At 48.5% G+C, this 22,294-nt stretch overlaps 1 protein-coding gene and 1 non-coding gene across 2 annotated transcripts in view; one reads left to right on the top strand and one right to left on the bottom strand.

Annotated features, from left to right (window-relative positions):
• Window positions 1–22,294, top strand: part of TMEM131L (transmembrane 131 like) — a 173,321-nt gene that overhangs the window by 61,553 nt on the left and 89,474 nt on the right.
• TRNAR-CCU (transfer RNA arginine (anticodon CCU)) lies at window positions 8,789–8,861 on the bottom strand. Its single transcript has one exon. It is a non-coding gene; the product is annotated as a tRNA-Arg (tRNA).

The raw sequence follows: 22,294 nt of genomic DNA on the forward strand, positions 1-22,294 counted from the left end.
GCCTCCAGCACGATGTTGCTCCCTGAGTATTGGTGGAATTTGGGGATTTCCTCCGTTTGTCTCCATGGCTGTGTGTTGAATGGGACTCCTTCTGTAAGGCGTGAGGTTAGGCGGTTTGCCTAAGGCTGGAGAAGGGCACAGTAGCCTCAGGAATGAGCTGGGAGAGAGGCATGATAGTAAGCAAAAAATTCAAAATTTGAAGGAAAAGCATCCCTTCCTTGTGTAGGAGGAAACCAGGTCTGATGCAAGTCCAAAGGTAAGATTTGGTGTAAAAAGAAGGGGAAGTCATTGAGGAAGAGGAACTGAGGTTTAGAAATGCAAAGTCCGACCTTTGCAGAGTCAGTTGGCTCCCTGCTGTGAAGGGTGCTGTGGCGAGAGCTGTCAGAAAGGAGTTTGGTTGCATGCTTCTAATTACCCTCAAGTTTTATAGTTGAATTTCCAGGTGATCATTAGTTAACATACTATTACCAATAGTGCTGTGGCAAAAGGTCTGCAGTTAGCTAGTGTTAACATTAAAATTTATGTCTGAATGGGCGCCACACCCGGCAGAGAAGCTGTCGCCCGGTTCCTGCAGCCAACATTATGCGGAAAGTTTCATTTTTTACCCCTTGAGATACCCTGGGTTCCAGCCAATCAGAGGAGGTCTTAGGCAATCAGGAAGGAGAGGCCAGCCCTGTCAAGTGTCAGCCCTGCCTTTCATGACGGAGCGTTCTCCCTGCATTTCTCATTACAGAAGTCATGTTTGTTGTAACAGGATTAGGTAATTCAGAAGAGAACCACAGAGATAGAAATTGCCCTCTTCACTCTCCTCACTAGCACTACCTAACCTGCACACCTTACTCCAGGTGTGGGACTGTTTTTGTCTCCATATGCTTCCCCTCTGCTTGACTTTTTCAGGCTCTCCCTCAGAAAGTCTGGTGGGAAGCTTGGCTGCTGGCTGTGCCAGGTAAAGCTTCACATCCCGAGAATTCCCTCCCAGCGCTCGTGGTCCCACAGAGGGCTCTGCTGGACCTGCCTCGGGTCACATGCAGGTCCTGGGGAGGACACACCTCTCCCCGGCAGGAGAAATGGCCAGAAGCCAGGGCTGCTCCACACGTGCCTTCTCCCAATACTCTGTAACTTTAAAAAAACTGCCAAAGAAAAAGCGGTAGCTAATAACAAGCGCACAGATACGTAATTTGTAATGGCTGACACGGTTGGCAGGGAAAATGTGTTACGCAGGAATTATGTTTTTATTTATGTGTGTCCTGTTTTGGAGACAGCATAAGTAATCATGGGTGTGTGTGTGTGTGTGTGTGTGTGTTGCCTGTCTCCAGCGTAAGTAATCATGGGGTGTGTGTGTGTGTGTGTGTGTGTGTTGCCTGTCTCCAGAGTAAGTAATCATGGGGGGGTGTGTGTGTGTGTGTGTTTTGCCTGTCTCCAGCATAAGTAATCATGGGGTGTGTGTGTGTGTGTGTGTGTGTGTGTGTGTGTGTGTGTGTGTTGCCTGTCTCCAGGGACTTTTGTACAGAGAAGCTTGTCTGGTCGCGCATGACGGGTGTGCAGGAGGCATAGGGTTTGTTTCCAGGTTGGCTTTTGACTGGATTCCTGACTGTGGGCAAGTGACCCTCTGGGTGTCCATTTCCTGGCCTGGCAAAGGAGAGACTCAGACCCTGGGGTGTGTCAGGTCACTCTGACACAGAATTTCAGGGGCTTGATTTTCATCACTGCGTGTTGTGTAGAGGGTTTGTGGCTGTGTTGAAGATTTTGTGCAGCCCTGGTGTGCGTGTGTATTTGGTGCCTTTGCCAGGCTGTGACTCTTTGTGCCGTTTCCTGTGGGGAGATGTGATTGGCTTTGTGTTCCTCTGGGTTTCTGGGCTTGTGCTGTAGGGGAGGCGGGGACTGTCCCCGTGGAGGGTGGCCCTTGTTACGACCCGCTGTCCAGGAGGTGCCCGCCCTCCGTGGGCTGCCTGGGGGACCTGCACAGGGTCCCTGCATGGACGGCGCCCACCGCTCTCCCTGCGCTAGCTTTTCCTGCCTTCATGGACATCCTGCAGTTATTGCTCTTTAGCCTCATCTCTTCGGCACCATGTTTTTGCAGCTTGAGAGGCTTCTTTGAATTTTGGTCCCATGTGTTTCAAGCGTTTGCTCAACCGCTGCGTGAGCGGCTGGTCTGCCCTGCGGTCTGTCCTGAGTGTCCCTGGTCTGCCCTACAGTCTCTCCTGAGTGTCCCTGGTCTGCCCTGGGGTCTGTCCTGGGTGTCCTTGATCTGCCCTGGGGTCTATGCTGGGTGTCCCTGGTCTGCCCTGGGGTCTGTGCTGGGTGTCCCTGGTCTGTCCTGGGTCTGTCCTGAATGTCCCTGGTCTGCCCTGGGGTCTGTCCTGAGTGTCCCTGGTCTGCCCTGGGGTCTGTCCTGAGTGTCCCTGGTCTGCCCTATGGTCTGTCCTGAGTGTCCCTGGTCTGTCCTGGGGTCTGTGCTGGGTGTCCCTGGTCTGCCCTGGGGTCTGTGCTGGGTGTTCCTGGTCTGCCCTGGGGTCTATGCTGAGTGTCCCTGGTCTGCCCTGGGGTCTGTGCTGGGTGTCCCTGGTCTGTCCTGGGTCTGTCCTGAGTGTCCCTGGTCTGCCCTGGGGTCTGTCCTGAGTGTCCCTGGTCTGCCCTGGGGTCTGTGCTGGGTGTTCCTGGTCTGCCCTGGGGTCTGTGCTGGGTGTCCCTGGTCTGCCCTGGGGTCTGTGCTGGGTGTTCCTGGTCTGCCCTGGGGTCTGTGCTGGGTGTCCCTGGTCTGTCCTGGGTCTGTCCTGAGTGTCCCTGGTCTGTCCTGGGTCTGTCCTGAGTGTCCCTGGTCTGCCCTGGGGTCTGTCCTGAGTGTCCCTGGTCTGCTCTGCGGTCTGTCCTGAGTGTCCCTGGTCTGCCCTGCGGTCTGTCCTGAGTGTCCCTGGTCTGCCCTGGGTCTGTCCTGAGTGTCCCTGGTCTGCCCTGGGTCTGTCCTGAGTGTCCCTGGTCTGCCCTGGGGTCTGTCCTGAGTGTCCCTGGTCTGTCCTGGGTCTGTGCTGGATGTCCTTGGTCTGCCCTGGGGTCTGTCCTGAGTGTCCCTGGTCTGCCCTGCGGTCTGTCCTGAGTGTCCCTGGTCTGCCTTGGGGTCTGTCCTGGATGTCCTTGGTCCTCGTGGCCGCCGCCTGCGTGCCCGGGACGGCCCTTCCCACAAGCTCTGTGTCTGTGAGAGGGACAGCAGTGTGGTGCCTATGGGTTTTTAGAACTGGGGGTGAAGTAAGTAAGCCTCGCTCACTTTCAGATTTTGGCCTTAGATAATGTACAACAGATTGGAGCTTGCCTCTTCAAAGAGTGTATTATTTAGTTGTAAATATGGAAATTTATTGAAAGAACCTAGGCTGTGAAAACAGAACCGAGAGTAAGTCAGGACTTGGGCTCCTAGCACTTGGCTTTGGTAGATTTGCGTGGGTTGAAAACCCTAAGTTTTGTATTTAGTGTATCCTTTTCCAGGGATTGGAGAAAACCATGAAGCTGTTTTAAAATATTGAGAAAAGAGGACTGGTTTTAAAAACAGTGTGCAGACTGGTTGCCGTGATACTGATCCACCATCCACCTGTGGAGGGGTAGGGGAAGCCTCTGGGTGGAGAAACAACAGGGCCATCACCAGTGAGAGCAAGAGTCGGCTTAAAAGCCGGTAGCGGAGGGGAAGACTGACTTCAGAGCGTGAGGAAATAGCTTTCTCGTGCCCATTTTCTCCTGTGGTCCCCCTCTTTCTTCTTTGAAAACACTGGTCTTGTCTCTTGGCTCCCTTCCTAGGCCTGTCTCATAGTGTGTTGGTATCAAAGTTCGATTACAGCATAGGCCTCAGGTCTAGAGTTTCTGAGCCCATTAGAGCGCAGGGAGGAGAGGGCTTGCTGGGCTGGGGGTGGAGGGGCTGAGGGGGAGGGATGTGGGGGTGGGGGGAGCCAGCCCTCCTGGGAGAGTGCGGCCGAGAGGGGCTGGATCCTGTAGAAGCGCAGCATGCTTTCTTATCTGAAGTGTGTGGTGTGGGTCACAGGAGGTGCTGCTCTTTTGCTCTTTCTGCGGACAGACTGTTCAGTGTGGCCTGGGGGGTGAGGAGGCGTGCCTTTGCCCCGACTGTCCAGAGGGCTTGGACACCACTGTGGCCTCTTCCGTGATCATTCGTGATTTCTGGGATGTGTGTGTGCTCAGTTGCTCACTCGTGTCTGACCCTTTCTGGCGCCATGGACTGTAGCCCGCCAGGCTCCTCTGTCCATGGGATTCTCCAGGCAAGAATCCTGGAGTGGCTTGCCATTTCCTACTCCAGGGGATCTTTGCAACCCAGGGATTGAAGCTGTGTCTCTTCCATCTCCTGCATTGATGGATGAGTTCTTTACCATTGCGACACCTGGGAAGCCCGATTTCCAGTATATTTTGTGATTAATTTTATCTTGGTGCTTCTGAGAAATTACACTGAATTTAGCATCTGTGAACTTTGACTTTCATCTGTATAAAATAGAAATGTTCCACATAGACTTGGTGCTACTTGCCAGTAGTAAAAGAAATGATTGATTACTTTGAATTTTCTATTTAAGGACATTGCATACAGCGTACTTCTAAACTGTGGTAGGTGGGATGGAATCCATTTACAAAAGAAATGAAAGTAACATTTCCACTTAAATTAGCAAACGTTTGTGGGTGTGGGCCTTCCTCCTCTTCAGTCACACCTTGAAGAGAACTCACTCGGTGTGAGTGTTTCCACTGAATGGAAATAAGTATGTAAAGTAAGAGACCTGTGTGGACTCATTTAGAAACAGGCTGCTGCTTTGGAAGGGAGTGGGTTGAAAGAAGTGAAAAACCAGTGAGAAGAGAAGACTGAATCTTCAGGGGGGAAGTCTTCATGCGGGTCAAAATAAGGTACCAAATTAATCTTACTCATTAGAGAAGACAGATTAGAATTTAACACACACATGACTCACACTTGCTGCCTGAGTTAGGAATGATTTCATTGCTCAGAAGACCTCCCTTGCCTCCTTACCCCATCCAGGTAACTGTGGGAGAGTTTTCAAATTTGACATATGCCCACGTTTTGAATTCATATGGTGTATTGAATTAAGTAAGATCTGATTGCAAAAATGGACTCTGTGGGCTGTTACACAAGATGTTACCATATGTTCATTTCACGAAACCATGCTTTACGAAGAGAACCACCATCATTATTTCAAGTCTGAGTAGTTCATGGTTCACATTGGAGTCAGATGTTCTGTTTGCAGCACTTAAAATTCTTGCTGTGTCTGCTCTTCTTTTTTCCTAAGTCTCTGCCACTCCTGTAAGAATAGCAACTCCTTGTTTGTGGTCAGGGGCTTTTATGCATTTGTAGCATCGCATACTCTTTTGGACATATGGTCCAGAAAATACCGTGTAAAAAAGGCTGGTTGAATTTGGGCAGATATTGATAATGCGATTATTACAATTTCCCAGTGAAATTAGTATATATGTTTAGTAGAAGTTAGTATGTTTTAAAAATTAATTCTATCTCTTCAATGTTATATCATTAATTTGTTGCATGACAGAATTTGGCGACAAAGAGTCAGCTTATTGAATGATAAAAATCAGAACCCTAAAAGATCTAGACTGATTGCATTATGAGCTGAATCATAGAAAAAGAAATTCAAAAGGTATCATTAGGTACAGTAGTGGAGTGAGGATTGGCCCCACAGGAGGGAGAAATGGAAAGGAGAGAGGCCTGCGGAGGTTGCAAAGGGGAGGGAGACTGCTTGGTGCTGAGTGCTGTGTGTTAGAGGTGAAGGCCTCTGCTCAGAGTGGGCTGGCTTGCTGGCTGCAATTCTGGGGACCCCAGAGTGCAAATGTGTCCAACTCAATGCTTCAGGAGCATTCGAGTGAGTGCTTCTTCCCACATTCCGACTCAGTGACCATCAGGTGTAGGACAGCTTGTGGTGGTCAAGTCCTGGGGTGCTCCTGACTCAGTGGTTCCAGGACGGCCTCCCTAGAGGGGGGCTCCACCTTCCCTGTGGGACAGAGGCCAGCGCCCATGGTAGGGCGGTTCCCTGTTGCTCTGGGGCTCCTTTTTGGAAGCCCAGGCTCGAGCCTTCCCTCTTGAACCTTTCAGTGATCTCATGAGCACTTAATTCCCTATGTTAAAATCCCTTTCTGCATAAAACAGCTAGCTTGTTTCCTGCAACCTGACTTTTGCTGAGATGGAAATATTTTATCAACATAATGGGAATAAACCGCATTGGAAATAGAAGTACACTGAGTGGATTCTGGAATAAGCCACAGACAGACGGATGAGTGGATTTGCTGTTTCCAGATGCGTGACTCCTGCTCTCCTAGTGGGTGCAAGAGCAGTGGATTGCTTGGGGGTGTTATTCCCAAAACAGGTTGCCAGGCTCTTTCCCCAGAGATTCTGATTCAGGAGGAAGTAGTGGATTCCTGGAATTTGGATTTTATTTTATTAAAAAAAAATTTTTTTTTGAATGTGGACCATTCTTAAAGTCTTCATTGAATTTGTACAATATTGTTTCAGTTGTTAAAGTTCTGGCTTTTTGGCCACGAGGTATGTGGGATCTTAGCTTCCGGACCAGGCAGCTAGCTAACGGCTGGTCCATTTGGGAAGTTTCTGGAATCCATATTTTAAAAAAGCTGTTCCTGGTTATCCTGAGAGGTGGCCAGGTTGAATTCCAGTGGACTAAATAATTTCTTGACTCCATGATCTGGTGCTCACGATGATTCTTTTTAAAAGGGAGGAAGTGTTCAGGAGCTACACATTTTAAAATTCCACTGCAGGGGATTTACCTTTTCTTGGATTCAAAGGGATTAATTCTGTAACTAGTGCCAGAATGTGGCAGAATTTCTAGTGTGGAATATACAGGATTTCCTTCTTTTGTTACTAGGAAAGTAAAGAAATAGAGATTTTGGAAAGAGTGTTCCTGAACACAGAATAAAAATTGAGTTGTTTGTCGCTCGAGAGTTAAAAATGTAATACTTTATATGCAGTGTAGTTATTGTAGTAACTGTGGCATGTCACAGTATAATCCCCCGATTCATTGTATAAAGTACTGTTAGTGTATGTTCTTATCTCTGTTTATAGTTAAAGGAAAACCACAATGGAGACTATTTGAAATACGGAAATGCCTCCTCAGAGGAGAGGTCATAGGATTATTTGGAAAACTGGCAAATTGAGAGTCATTGAGTAGCACTGGAGTTCACTGGGCCCTGGAGGCCAGGCCGCGGAAGGTCCCGGCTCCCAGGCCTGTGACGATGAGAACGGGGGTGGACACAGCAGGGGACGTCGTTTCTCCGTGGAAGCGCTTGTTCTGCTCTTGTTACATTTCGTCACCACCTGTGCATCCTACCCGCCCCCGTGCCCCCCCCCCCAAAAAAAGGGCCACCAAAAACAACCCCTCCGCCCCCAAACTGCTCCAGTCCTAATTTCTGCCTTTCTCTTCATCTTCTCATGCTGGCATTTGGAAGGCCCGTGACAACAAATGAAGTCTGAGAGTGCCTGCTTGATTGCAGTTGATGAGCCCTAGATAATTGGGGTCCTTGCAGCGGCAGGGGTTGTATGTCAGATGGCCTCGACTGAAGGGCAAGGCTGTTCTTCCCCGGCAGCTGTCAGACTGCTTGAAATTACGCAGAATGATTTTGCACTTGGATAATAGGCAGGCATTAACTGCAGCTTGTTACAGAGTGCTGCATAATAATGGGAAACGTGGCCGTGCTAATCAAAGGCATCTGCATATGGCATTTTCATTTTGTATAGGAGGCATCTGTGTGCACGGAGAGGAAATGAACTTGCATTGTGGCGCTTCCGTGTTTGAGAAGATGTGTCTGCAGAAATGGCCTCCTTCCCTTCCTACGCTGAATCCTGACAGAAAGATGGAATTAGGAGGCTGGCCTTGCCTCCTAATGTGTATACTTGCCTTTTTTTTTTTTTCTGAAACCACTTTATTGAGATACAATACACACAGCCTACAATTCACCCATCTAAAATGTGCAGCTATTCTAATACATCCACAGGGTTAGGTAGCCACCACCACAATCTAATTTTGCAATGTTTGCCTCTCAGAAGAAGCTGTGGTGCTTTTATAAAGACAGTGTTTAAGGGACACTTTTTTTGGGTCGAGATGCAGTTTTTTTTAGACCTTTTGCACAGTCACCCTGTTTCTCAGAAAGCATTTGTTTTCATAAATAGCAATAAAATGTATTTTAATGTTTCAGAGGTTACCTGCAGTCCTTATTTTTGGACCCAGTCTCATAAATTAGATTTTAGTTCCTGGGCTTATCTAATGATTAGCTGGGGGGTCTTTTTACTCTCAAGTGACAGATTCCAACTAAAAAGAATTTGTTAGTTGTCATAGCCTAAAGAAGGACAGGTGATGGCTTCTGGGATAAGCAGTCAGGGACTTTCTGTCCATCCTGCAGATCTTTCATCCCCATGTTGGCCACGTTGCCCCCATGGTAGCTGGGGGACTGGGTGTGGCTGTGGGGGACACGTCTCTGCACTCGGCCTTGAACGTGGAATGCACCTGAGGTAGCAGACGCGCGGCCGAGGACGTGGTGCTGAGCTCACGTCAGCGTGCCTGTGTGCTTGTGCACCTGCTGTCTATAAGTACGTAGGTTTTTTGTTTTAATTGGGCTGTGCCAGGTCTTAGTTGCTGCATTTGGGGAATCCCTTTTTTGTTTGGTTTGTTACTTTTAGTTGGGGCATGCGAGCTCTTCAGTTGGGGCTTGCGGAATCTACTTCCCTTACTTTTAGTTGGGGCATGCGAGCTCTTTAGCTGGGGCTTGCGGAATCTACTTCCCTGACCAGGGATCGAACCCAGGCCCCCTGCATTAGGAGTGCGGAGTCGTAGCCACTGGACTACCAGGGAAGTCCCTAAACACTGTAGATTTTGGTTTATTTCTTCATTCTGGGATTCTGAATCCACTCATTCAAATAGTGGAACCAGAATTGCCATCTCAGGCCTCTTGCTGCTTCGGGGCCTTAGTCAGACAATTTTAACAGGCCCAGGCCTGGGATGCTGCTTCCCAGAGATCCTTCCCAACCGGGGGTTAACAGAGGGGATCTCGTACAGTCCTGGCTTAATCTCTCCGCATTGCAGCGCCTTATTTTTCTCAATAGACTCAAGATCCTTTCTTTTTAAAAAAAGTCTTAGTTGTCTCAGCATTATATTAACAAGTATAGCATTTGTAATTTAGTAAGTCACTATAATTTGTATACCCTTGGTTTGATTAGATCTGACTTTTTTTTCTAAGGTGAATAAAAAAATAACTTACCTGACATTGGTTTTTAAAACTATTTTATACATAGTTTTTTTTCCCCTCTCTCACACATTTAAAATGTGATATGGTCAAGGCTTACATTGAAATTTGAGAAATCTTTTTTCATGACATTTCCTGTGGTCTCTGGTATATTTTGGTGAGGCTAACTTTAACTGGATAATTAAAAAGATATTCTGAGGCTTGGATTGTGGTTTTAAAGATCCATTACACATTTCACCTGTGTAATAAATGCTATTGAGCAACTGTTCTCTAAATTCTTGAGACACAGTTCCGTACAAGTTCAGTTCAGTTGCTCAGTTGTGTCCGATTCTCTGCGACCCTATGGACTGCAGCACAACAGGCTTCCTTGTTCATTACCAGCTCCTGGAGCTTGCTCAAATTCATGTCTATTAAGTTGGTGATGCTGTCAAACCATGTCATCCTCTGTCGTCCCCTTCTCCTCCTGCCTTCAATGTTTCCCAGCGTCAGGGTCTTTTCTAATGAATCAGTTCTTCACATCAGGTGGCCAGAGTATTGGAGTTTCAGCTTTAACATCAGTCCTTCCAAATAATATTCAGGACTAATTTCCTTTAGGATTGCCTGGTTTGATCTTGCAGTGCAAGGGACTCTCAAGAGTCTTCTCCAACACCACAGTTCAAAAGCATCAATTCTTCAGCACTCAACTTTCTTTATGGTCCAACTCTCTGGACTATACTGTACATGACTACTGGAAAAACCATAGCTTTGACTAGATGGACCTTTGTCCATCTATCTCTGGTTTTTAATATGCTGTCTAGGTTGGTCATAGCTTTTCTTCCAAGGAGTAAATGTCTTTTAATTTCATGGCCGCAGTCGCCATCTGCAGTGATTTTGGAGTCCAGGAAAATAAAGTCTGTTACTGTTCCCATTGTTTCTCCATTTATTTGCCATGAAGTGATAGGACTGGATGCCATGATCTTTGTTTTTTGAATGTTGAGTTTTAAGCCAGCTTTCTCACTCTCGTCTTTCACTTTCATCAAGAGGCTCTTTAGTTCCTCTTTGCTTTCTGCCATAAAGGTGGTGTTATCTGCATGTATGAAGTTGTTGATATTTCTCCCGGCAATCTTGATTCCATCTTGTGCTTCATCCAGCCTGGCATTTTGCATAATGTACTCTCCATGTAAGTTAAATAAGCAGGGTGACAATATACAGCCTTGACGTACTCCTTTCCCAATATGGAACTGGTCCATTGTTCCATGTCCAGTTCTAATTGTTGCTTTTTGACCTGCATACAGATTTCTCAGGAGGCAGGTAATGTGGTTTGGTATTCCCATCTTTTGAAGAATTTTCCACAGTTTCTTGTGATTCATACAGTCAAAGACTTTAGTGTAGTCAATGAAGCAGAAGTAGATGTTTTTCTGGAACTCTCTTGCTTTTTCTATGATCCAACAGATGTTGGCAATTTGATCTCTGGTTCCTCTGTCTTTTCTAAATCCAGCTTGAACATCTGGAAGTTCTTGGTTCACGTACTATCGAAGCCTGACTTGGAAAATTTTGATCATTACTTTGCTAGCATGTGAGATGAGTGCAATTATGCTGTAGTTTAAGCATTTTTTGGTCAGTTTTCATTCCAATCTCAAAGGCAATGCCTAAGAACGTTCAATTCCGCGCAGAACAGACCAAAACCCCTGTCCTGGTGGTGCTTGCAGTCTGGGTGTGGGAAAGAGGCAGAGAACCTGGATGCAAGGAACAGCTGCATTGTATGGCTTTTGGAAGGTGATATGTAGTGTGGAGAAACTGGAAAAAATGGGGCAAAAAAAAAAAAAAGAGATGAAGGGTGGGGGCTGTCATTATAAACAGAGTGTCTGGGCTTATTAAAGAGGTGAGATTTTCCAAAGATTTGGAGGAGGTGAAGGAGATCGCCATGAGGCTACTTGGGAAAAGAATGTTCCAGACAGAATGGCCAATGTACAGGCCTTTTAAGATGGGCATTTGTGCCTGGAGTGGTCCCAGGGCAGACAGAAGACCGTGGGCTATAGCAGAGCGTACCGAAGAGGGAGCAGATTGAAGGTGAGTCACTGCAGTCCATGGGGTCGCGAAGAGTCGGACACGACTGAGCGACTTCACTTTCACGTGTTGGAGAAGGAAATGGCAACCCACTCCAGTGTTCTTGCCTGGAGAATCCCAGGGACGGGGGAGCCTGATGGGCTGCCGTCTCTGGGGTCGCACAGAGTCGGACACGACTGACGTGACTTAGCAGCAGCAGCAGCACAGGGTGATGGCTCTGTGGACTCAGTTCACGAAAGCAGTGAATGTGGAGTCACTGGGCCTTTGAGTAGAGCCGTGAGACTCTGAGTTCGGTTCTGAAAGGCCGTCCTGGCTGGCATTGACCTGCACTGTGGGGAGGCCACTTGAGGTCACTTGATTGCAGTTGGTGGTGAAGTGTCCAGGCCTGGTGGAGGTGGGAAGGTGGTGTGGTTCTGGATTTGTTCTGCACCAGAGCTCACAGGATTTCCAGTAGATTGATGTGGAGTGTAGGGCAGAGAGAGCAGTTAAGGATGATTTCAAGATTCTTGGCTGGAATAGCTGAGCCGGGATGGCTGTCGATGCAGCAGTGGAGGGTTTTGTTTTTTAATGTCTTTGAGAATTCTCAGAAGACCGTTGGGCTTCCCTGGTGGCTCAGGTGGTAAAGAATCGCCCCGCAGTGCAGGAGACCCAGGTTCGATCCCCGGGTCAGGGAGATCCCCTACAGAAGAAAATGGCAACCCACTCCAGTATTCTTGCCTGGGAAATCCTATGGACAGAGGAGCCTGGCATGGGGTTGCAAGAGGGTGACTTGACTTAGTTCCTAAACTATGCTGCTAGTAGTAGACCTGTGTGTGGGTGGGCAGCTGGAAAGCTGGGATTGGAGAGAGGAGGGCTGGGTTGGAGACGTGAATTTCAGGTGACAGAGCTTGGAGACTGGATCAGATCAGCCAGTGAGTGGCTGTAGATGGGGAAGAAAGCCGGTAGCTAAAGCTTGGGGGTCTCTGAAAGAGGTGGTGGAGGAGGCAGAGCCTTGAGAGACAGGGAAGTGGAGCAGAGTAACAGGACACTGGGAGTTGAAACTTTTGTTAACTTTTCAGTAGCTTGTGAACATGAAAATATGTTACTTGATAGAAAAGTAATTTCAAATTGTTTTTAATAAGAATATACCTTCCTGTTGCTCTTGAGTTTTCTAAAAGCACATAACTGAAAATTGTTAATATTCTCAAAGACATTGCTCCATGTAACAAATTTGGAATATGGGGTGGGGTGAGGGAACCGTTGCTGACCTTCCCCCATCCTAACGTGGCCGGTTAGTATTTGAGTAATTGCCTGCTCATTTTCCTTTGTAAGTCTTTCATTGTAATCATATTGCACAGGACAGTTGTGTTTCCTTTTATTTACTTGTTGTCAGCTTCCCCCCCCCCCCATGTTGCTATTATTATCTTAAGAACAGTTTTACTGGAGCGCTCTCCTTTTGCAGTTGGTATTCATTGATAGAAGGATTGACTGGCTGAAGGTACCTTGTGGCCCGCTGATCTTGACTTCCTCTCCTCTCCACTGGGCTCTGGGACCTCTGTGGGCTTCATTTAGTGCTTGGTCTGGGCTGGAGAATGCTGGGAGGAGAGGGGAAAGAGTTAGAGAAGAGACAAGACCCTGGCAGGCCGGGCCCGTGAGAGGGGACCCAGCCCAAGGGCCGCACAAAGGGAGGGCGGCCTGTGCCCAGGGCCGCCTTCTGGGCCATTGTTTCTTCTGTAATGTCTTCAGCAGTAACACTTCAGTGCCTCAAGAAAAGAAAGAAAAATTACAATTTAAAAGGAAAGCCCTTCATGGACTATTTGCATATGAGTGGCATCTGTATAATTAAGAACAATTAAGTTCCCTGGGCTGAACTGAAAGGGAGGCGACTACTGCTAACAGCCTGGAGCTGTCAGTTCCCTGGGATGGTTGGAAGCAGCTCAGCCTCCGCCGCCACCCGCCTCCTCAATACACACAATTCTGGAGCTTGTTTGGTCTTGCCCTGATTTGCTTTTGGAGAGTCCATGGAAATCAGAACATGAATCTTGGCCATTTCTGCTGACTTTAGAGCTGACACCCCCATCCTCTCCCTACCCCAGGCACTCTGCACAGCTCTGTGGCTGTGTTTTAATCCTCACAGTGGACTTCAGAGTGTTATCTTAGTTTTATAGTAGTGGAAACGGAAATTCTGGTCACGTGACTGTTAAGATGCTCTCGTGTGCTCGTCTAGCTAGTCGCTTCCACCTTTTGAGGGTTGATCTCAGCTGGGGTCCCAGTGACTCTAGGCCCTGGGAATTTTGCAGATTTCTTCCTTCCACTGCTGTAACCTTTTTGGACCGACTAGGAAGCAGGACACGGTCTGAAGCTAGAGGCAGCGCAAAGCATGACGGAGAGAAAATATCCCTCTTCTGGTTCTGCAAGAGCTCTGCACTCGGGCACCTTGTTGAAGGGCTCTGGACAGGGCAGGAGATGGCTGTTTCCTGTTGTAAGGTTCCTTCAGTCAATCCTGGGAAGGAGCCATGTATCCATAACTGAGGAACTTCCAAGCAGTCTTTCAAGAGGAGGGTAATTTTGCTCCTTGTCCTCCCTGCAGTGTATTTGGTGTTGGACTGAGCTCTGGGTTCCCTGCAGTGTCCGACAGTGGTCCTGCAGTCCCCGCACGGGACGGACCTGCCCCTGCACGTGCAGTTACGAGGCAGAACTAGAAGGAAGTTTCCAGGCCCCTTGTCCTCGGGGCAGCTCTTGTGCAGGCGTTTGTCAGTTGGCACCAGCGTGTGGCCAAAGCCACCACGGGCCCCCAGCATCATCGGTGGCTTTTCTCCGCGTGGGGCAGCAGGGACTGTCTGAGAATTGTCTTTGTTTTGCTGTCAGATTTGGGTTCCTTTTACTGCTGTAGCCATTTCGCCTTCTCATCTGTCAGGAAGCTCTGGTTCTGGGCCACATGAAAGGCTAGCACTGCGGGAACCTGCCTCCCCAGGGCAAGCAGCAGCTTGGAGGGTAGGGCTGTTGGACAGTGTGAGTTCTGTTGAGCAGTGACCACTGGCCGTTCTGGTGAGAGCTGTTTCAATTAGACTTAAGCTTTAAGGTAACTCAGTTACAAAACACCAGCAATTTAAAACAAGATAGTTTTTCCTCTCTCGTGCTTTGCGCCACATCTGGTTCCAGACAATCTTCAAGGAGCCCTGCCCCTCCAGGTCCCCCCTCCCCAGGATGTACCAGCCTGGTACTCAGGATGTGAGGTGGTGGCGTCTGTGCGTGGCAGCCGGTGGAAGAAAGGGTGGAGGGAGGGCCAGAGGGTTTGTGTCAGAAACTTGCTCCCCATTTGCTGGAGCCTGGTTCCATGGCCATACCCAGCTGCAGGAGAGCCTGACAGATCTGGGGAAGAAGCTGTGAAACCGCAACCATTATTTCCCAAGAGCAAATGCTTTTGATGTAGCACATCCCAAAATGACCACTGCTCCACCCCCTAGAGAAAACCCTAGCCCCTGTGGCTTGTGTTCAGGAGTCCTTTTTCTGGGCACATTCAGACGGTTTCTCCGGTGTCAGTAAGCCTTGGGCTTCGCATGAGAAAGCTCAGCGTTCTCATGGGAGTGGTAGTGGGATTATATCATATAAGCCATGAACTGTGAAGAAGGAAATGGCAACCCACTCCAGTGGGATCCTGGGAAATCCCACGGACAGACGAGCCTGGCAGGCTGCAGTCCGTGTGGTCGCCAAGAGTCAGACACGGCTTAGTGTCTAAACGGCAGCAGCAGCAAGCCAGGAGCTTGGTGGTGGGGAGTTACGCTCTGCAGGCAAGCATGGGGTCTGTGCCAGTGTGTTACAGGGACACTCTGTGACAGACCAATTAAAAGAGTTTCTTCTCTATTCCTGTTTTCAAAAAAGGTTTGCATTCCGAGGTTGGATTTTGTTTTGTTCTTTTCTTTGCAAGGGAGAGCCCTGAGATTGTTGGCTAGTGCACGTTGTCCAGCTGGTCGGAGGGGCTGGAACGCCCGGCACTTGCGTCCTTGCTCTCCCCGTGTGCTCATGCTGCTGGCCGGGGGGCAGGCCCTGCACAGGACAGTCAGAAAGGGGAAGCGTTTCTCGTAGATTTCCCCCATATATTGCTCATATCCTTGTAGTTGCCTGAAGATTGTTTTGGTATACTTGCTCCCATGGGGATTTTAAAAAAAATCAGTTTATTGTGTTTGAATTAAAATTTTGGATCATGAAGTTACATAGGATTCTTTCATTGTACAAAGAAACTCTGAAAGATCGCCTTAGGTACATCTGTTTTTGTGTTACCAGCCTCCCTGAAGTCTGCATGCCTTCATCTTTGCTTTTCCCTTAGTCAAAAACTCCTTCCTCCCTGTTCAACTGAACGCAACATATCCAGCCTTCTCAGCCCCACTGAAACGTCGCCTCTTCCAGAAAGCTTTTCTGAACCTGCTTTGCAGCATCTTTCCCGCGTATGGGCTGTGTTCCACCTGTGTGAGATGTGAGACTGTAAGCCATGGGAGTTAGGAGGCTTTTTATTCTTGTTTGACTTCTTGGGTCAAACTGCCTTGGCTGAGGTGTAACAGCTAGTGCAGCTCAAGTGAAGGAATTGGTGGGGTGGGATTTGACCCCGCTGCTTTTTTTCTGGTGATGGTGGTTCCATCACCAGAAAAACTAAGGAAGTTCCTCTGGAATACAAGCTGAAGGTGCTACATCCTGTTTGCCTGAAAGCATCATATGTGAAAGTAATAGCTTTTTCAAGCTTTACATTTATAGAACCAATCTAATTAATCAAATTTGCTGTGACCAATCCAGAATATTCACACTGCTCTCCATCCAAAAGCATTTCCACGTCAACTAAGGTAACATTTAATTCCGCTTAAATATCAAGGCGATTGTATTTTGGAAGTCATCTGTGAATAAATATGTAAGATACGTGTATATTGAACATCCATGTTTCACCATGTGTTAGGAAAGAAAATTATTCTGTTTAAAATAACGATGTTTATATACCAAGCTCCTTATTGTTGTTCAGTCGCTCAGTCATGTCTGACTCTTTGTGACCCCGTGGACTGCAGCACACCAGGCTCCTCTGTCCTCCACTGTCTTGCGGAGTTTGTTCAAATTAATGTCCATTGTGTCGGTGATGGTGTCTAACCATCTCATTATCTGCCTCTCTCTTCTCCTTTTCCCTTTATTCTTTACTAGCCAGCATCAGGGTCTTTTCCAGTGAATCAGCTCTTTGCATCAGGTGGCCAAAGTATTGGAGGATCAGCCTCAGGATCAGTCTGTCCAGTGAATATTCAGCGTTGATTTCCTTTAGGATTGACTGTTCTGATCTCCTGGCTGTCCAGGGAACTCTCAAGAGTCTTCTCTAGCACCACAGTTAGAATGCATCAGTTCTTTGGTGCTCAGCCTTCTTTACGGTCTCACATCTGCACATGACTACTGGAAAAACCGTAGCATGGACTATGTAGACCTTTGTCACCACAGTGATGTCTCTGCTTTTTAATACATACACTGTCTAGGTTTGTCATAGCTTTCCTTCCAACGAGCAAGTGTCTTTTAATTTCATGCAGTAACCGTCTGCAGTGATTTTGGAGCCCAAGAAAAGAAAATCTGTCACTGCTTCCACTTCTTCCGCTTCTATTGACCATAAAGTGATGGGACCGGATGCCATGATCTTTGTTTTTTGAATGTTGAGCTTTAAGCCAACTTTTTCACTCTCCTCTTTCAATTTCATCAAGAGGCTCTTTAGTTCTTCACTTTCTGCCATAAGGGTGGCATCATCTGCATGTTTGAGGCTGTTGATATTTCTCCCAGCAGACTTGATTCCCGCTTGTGCTTCCTCCAGCCCAGCGTTTCTTATGATGTACTCTGCATATAAGTTAAATAAGCAGGGTGACATTATACAGCCTTGTTGTACTGCTTTCCCAATTTTGAACCCATTGTTCCATGTTCTGTTGTGTTATTTCTTGACCCGCATACAGACTTCTTAGGAGACAGGGAAGGTGGTCTGATATTCCTGTCTTTTTTAAGAACTCTCTAGTTTGTTGTGGTCCACGCAAAGACTTTAATGTAGTCAGTGAAACAAAGTAGATTTTTTTTTTTAATTCCCTTGCTTGCTCCATGATCCAGTGAATGTTGGAAATTTAAGCTCTGATTCCTCTGCCTCTTTGAAACCCAACTTGTACATCTGGAAGTTCTCAGTTCAATGTACTGCCAAAGTCTAGCTTGAAGGATTTTGAGGAAAACCTTGCTCGCATGTGAAATGAGTGCAATTGTATGGTAGTTTGAACATTCTTTGGCGTTGCCCTTCTTTGGGATTGGGATGAGGACTGACATTTTCCAGTCTTCTGGCCACTGCTGAGTTTTCCAAATTTGCTGACACATTAAGTGCAGCACTTCAACAGCATCATCTTTTAGGATTTGAAATAGCTCAGCTGGAATTCTGTCACCTCCATTAGCTTTGTTAGTAGTAATGCTTCCTAAGACCCACTTGCCCTCATATTCCAGGATGTCTGGTGTAGGTGAGTGAGCACACCATGATGCTCATCCAGTTTATTAAGACCTTTTTTGTAGAGTTCTTCTATGTGTTCTTGCCATCTCTTCTTAATCTCCTCTGCTTCTGTTAGGTCCTGGCCTTTCTGTCCTTTATCGTGCCCATCCTTGCATGAAATGTCCCCTTGATATCTAGTTTTCTTGAAGAGATCTCTAGTCTTTCCCATTCTGTTGTTTTCCTCTATTTCCTTGCATTGATCACTGAAGAGGCTTTCTTATCTCTTCTTGCTAACTTGTCTTAGAGCTGAAAGAGAGTGCAAAATGTATTTTGTATTTTGCAGGTTTAAAAATCATGTTTAAGTATTTTAACATATAGTAGCCTGGGAAAAGATGTGAAATCTTCAACTCATAGATGAGAAGCCATGCTTTGCTGTAAAGAGAAAGTTGGACCAGGGATAGGAAACATGAGCTTAATTACCAGCCTTTTCTTTTATAGGTTTTTGCAAGGCTGTTTAAACACTTGACTAAAGTTCTTTATAGCATGTGGACTGTGATATGATTAAATGTGTAAATCCAGTTATGGATTTTAAAATTCTTTAATGTGCAAATGAAACGACTTTTGAATGTAAGGTCCTGCTAGTGAGACTAGAAGGAGGGGACCGCTTTGCATGGTGTCGGCGTGTGGGTCCCAGGGTACCTGTCAGTGTTGGCTATGTGTGGAGTTAGAAAGCCGGGAGATGTCGCGGTTGCTGGGGGGCTCCGGGCTGGGCAGGTTGGCTGTCGCTCACCGGGAGGGGCAGACCATGCTGTGAACCGCTGGGGAGACCAAGGCAGATGCTGAGCTCCATCCTGAGTCACAGTTGGGGGGTGCCAGGGGTGGGGGCATCTGCAGGATAGCATTGCCTCAGATGGAAACAAGAGTCAGAAGCTCAGCAGAGGACTCCAGGCCACAGATGCACAGGCTTGGGAAATGAATCAGTCAGACCACAGAAACCGACTCTGGCTGATTTAAGCAGAAAAGGAATTTATTGAAGAGATGTTGGGCAGCTGACAGAATCTCGAGGAAGTCTTAAGAACCTGGCTCAGAAAACAAACAAGCAGAAAGGGGACTTAGTAGCTCGAACCACAGCCAGAGTGTGTTCTGGAGGGAGACTGCCCGGCACTCCCCGGCCTACCGCCGGCCATGGTGCTCGTTCCCCCGAGACCCCCGGCCCACCGCGTGGCCATGGTGCTTGTTCCCCTGAGACCGCCCGCCTCCCACCGCCACTGCCCTGCAGGTGTATCTGCCCAAGTCTGGGTTGTATGCTGGCCCCCTGGCTGCAAGCAGGGCCACTGAAACTAGGACGGCTGGCCCTTGAACAACTCGAGTTTGAGCTGCGCTGCTGCTGCTACTGCTGCTAAGTGCTTCAGTCGTGTCCGACTCTGTGTGACCCCATAGACGGAAGCCCATCAGGCTCCCCCGTCCCTGGGATTCTCCAGGCAAAAACACTGGAGTGGGTTGCCATTTCCTTCAAGTCCACTTAAACGTGCTTGCTTTCTATAAATATGGACTCCATGAGCCACGCTTGGTTGACTCTGGTGCAGAACCAAGAATATGGAGCAGATCCCCAGGACCAGCTGTAAAGTTACACACAGACTTGTGACTGTGTGTGGACGGAGCCCCGGAGCCCCAGTGTTGTGCCAGGGTCACCCGTAACTGGCCCTTTTGCCAAAGCCCAGAAGGGGTGATATCTGGGAATGGGGTAAGGGAAGCTCTGATGATGCTGAACAGTCAGAAGAACCCAGATGTCTCTATGGGAAGCATCACACTGTTGGTGATGGGTGAGCCTGGGGGTGAGGACTGAGGAAAGGGTGGCCTGGGAGAGGTGAGCAGGGGAAGAGGGCCTGGAGGGGAGCTGAGCGGGAGCAGCCACAGGGGAGGGAGGAAGGCTGGGCAAGACTTCTAGGAACCACAGAAGGGCAGCTCAGGAAGGAGGAGCTGGCGGAGCGGGTAAGCCAGCTCAGCACTCAGGTCCCAGGTTGTTACCCTTGGCGACCTCGGCACAGCAGCCTCAGTGAGGGGAGGGGCGGGCTGTGGGAGAGAAGTGGGGTGGGGGGCAGATGGGGATGGGCTCTGGGCATGTGCTCACAGGCCCCTTCAGCCACCAAGTGGGCCTTGGCAGGTTGTTTAAACACTCGGCACATCTGTGTCTGTATGCATGAAAATGTGTAGTAATAGTCTCCATCGGTGCACCAGTATCCATGGGATAATCAGATGCTTGGCACAGCATCCTGTATGCTCTAAGTGTTCAATAAATGTGCGTGCTCCCAGTGGTATGTTCACCGGCAGTTTGACTGCAAAGGGCAGAAGGGGGATTGGAGCAGGTGTAGAGCATCAGGGCGTCTGCTCAAGTGAGGGGGCATGAGTTTCATGTGTGTAAGTGGAGGAGGAGGTGCGGGTAAGGAGATGGTGAAAGCCCTGGGGCGGGCAAGGCAGGATGGGGCTGGGAGGTGGGGGGTCGTCCTTGAGAGAGGAGCACCTCCTCTGTGGCTGGAAAAGGTCATCAGCAACTCACGGTACAGAATGACGTGGAGGACTTTGGTCCTGTCCTTGGAGTGCTTGACCACCAACCAGCCAGGTGGCTTAAAACCCCAGATCTCTTGTCAGGGAAAGTGTTATTTGCTCAGTCATGTTCGACTCTTTGCAACCCCGTGGACTGTATGTAGCCCACCAGTCTGCTGTGTCCTTGGAATTTCCAGACAAGAATCCTTGAGTGGGTTGCCATTCCTTTCTCCAGGGGATCTTCCTGACCCAGGGATTGAATCTAGGTTCCCCCTCATTGCAGGCAGATTCTTAACTGTCTGAGCCACCAGGGAAGCCTTTTCACTGAGGGTGCCTCCGATACACCACTATTGATGTTGCTCCAGGAACTTCCCTTGGCTTTGACCTTGAAGCCCAGGCCTTCTTTTAGTGGAAGAAACTAGGTGACTTCCTTGGTGCTGCAATGGCTAAGACTTTGTGCTCCCACTGCAGGGGCCCGGTTCGATCCCTGGTCAGGGAACTAGATCCCACATACCGCAACTCAGACCTGGCGTGGCCAAATAAATAAATAATATTTTAAAAAAGAAGAAGCTAGGAAAATTGTGTCCTACCAAATGACTTTTTCTCCGTGGGAACTTAATGGGGAAGAATGTGGATTTCTGCCTCCATTTTTAAGTGGTTGCTTGCAAGTTAATTTACCAGGAAGAATGACATTTCTAACTTAAGTAGACATGCCTGTGTATTTCATATTTTTTCCTTTCAGTAAACTTCTGGGGAGAAGTATTTTTTTAATTTAAAGCAGAAAGCGACTGGTAGCACCATGATTATAATGTTATAACTCATGTAGTTACAGAACTCATTTCATCAGTCATGCAGCCTGGGCATTTGTGTTTCCACGGAAGGCCCTCAGACAGGTACGGGTGGGTCCCAGGAGTCCTCACGGCGGGCAGTGCTGCTGGTGGGAGCTGCAGGTCTTGCCCTGAAGCTGCCCATCTGACTGGGGGCTGCAGGAGGCTGGAGCTTCCTATATCCCTACAGGGTGGGTGCCAGGCCACTGCATAGAGGGCCAGAACTGAATTCCTCTGGGACCCCTGGGAATGGCAGCTGACTCTCAGAAATCCCTATTTCCTGCTCAGGGCCCAGGGGGATTAATAGTGCAGGAATCCCTACCTTCCTAGAGGTTTCCCAGCTCTGGGATCTGAATAGGTGCTCAGCTTCTTAATAAAAAAACAGCCCAGTAAGTGGCTCATTAAGGAGCTCATTAGCATAACCTGTTTTTCCTCAACACCTCAGCATCTAGACCGCTGCAACCTTTTCATCCTTATCCAGTGCCTAAAGCCGTTGTCGTCAGTTCAGTTCAGTCGCTCAGTCCTGTCCGACTCTTTGCGACCCCATGAATCGCAGCACGCCAAAGCCATTGTCGTGGTTGACCTTAAAAAAAAAATGTGCTCTTTCTCTCCGCCCCTCCATTGAAACAGTTTGGCTATAAAAGGCAGCTGGCTGTAGGCGGGACTTCGAGAGGCAGATGAAAACCGGTCCATTTAGGAATGTGGACCACCAGGCAGCCCCACCGTCCCTTCGGTAGTCACTGCTGTTTCTAAGATCTCTGCTGGAAGGTGAGGTTCCTTCCTCCCTGGTTGGGGAGAATGCAGCCCCCACAGGCTTGTGGACTGCTGCGGTTTTCCCGGAGACCAGTGAGACCTGGAGGAGAAGGTCCAGCGCAGGCCCTGCAGACCTCACGTGCTGCACCCACTCTCGGGGTCCAGGAGCCGTCTCAGGGCTGCCCCCATCCGCCCGCCCCTTCCTCCCTGCTCATGCGCCCTCCTGTCTCTGCACTCCGCACTCTGCCGCTTGCTTGGCACCACCAGATGCTCAGATGGCGTTCTTCAGAGTGACCTGTGCTTCTTGAAGCTGTTGGCCTGGCTGGGGGCACCTCCAGGGTAGCTGTCTGTGGAGCCCCAGCCCTGAAGCCCTTTGTGACTCTTGCAGGAAGTTTCTCCTTCCCTCTCTTTGCACTGTCTT

Source organism: Bos mutus, chromosome 17 (assembly GCF_027580195.1).
Source record: "Bos mutus isolate GX-2022 chromosome 17, NWIPB_WYAK_1.1, whole genome shotgun sequence".
Lineage (NCBI taxonomy): Eukaryota > Metazoa > Chordata > Mammalia > Artiodactyla > Bovidae > Bos > Bos mutus.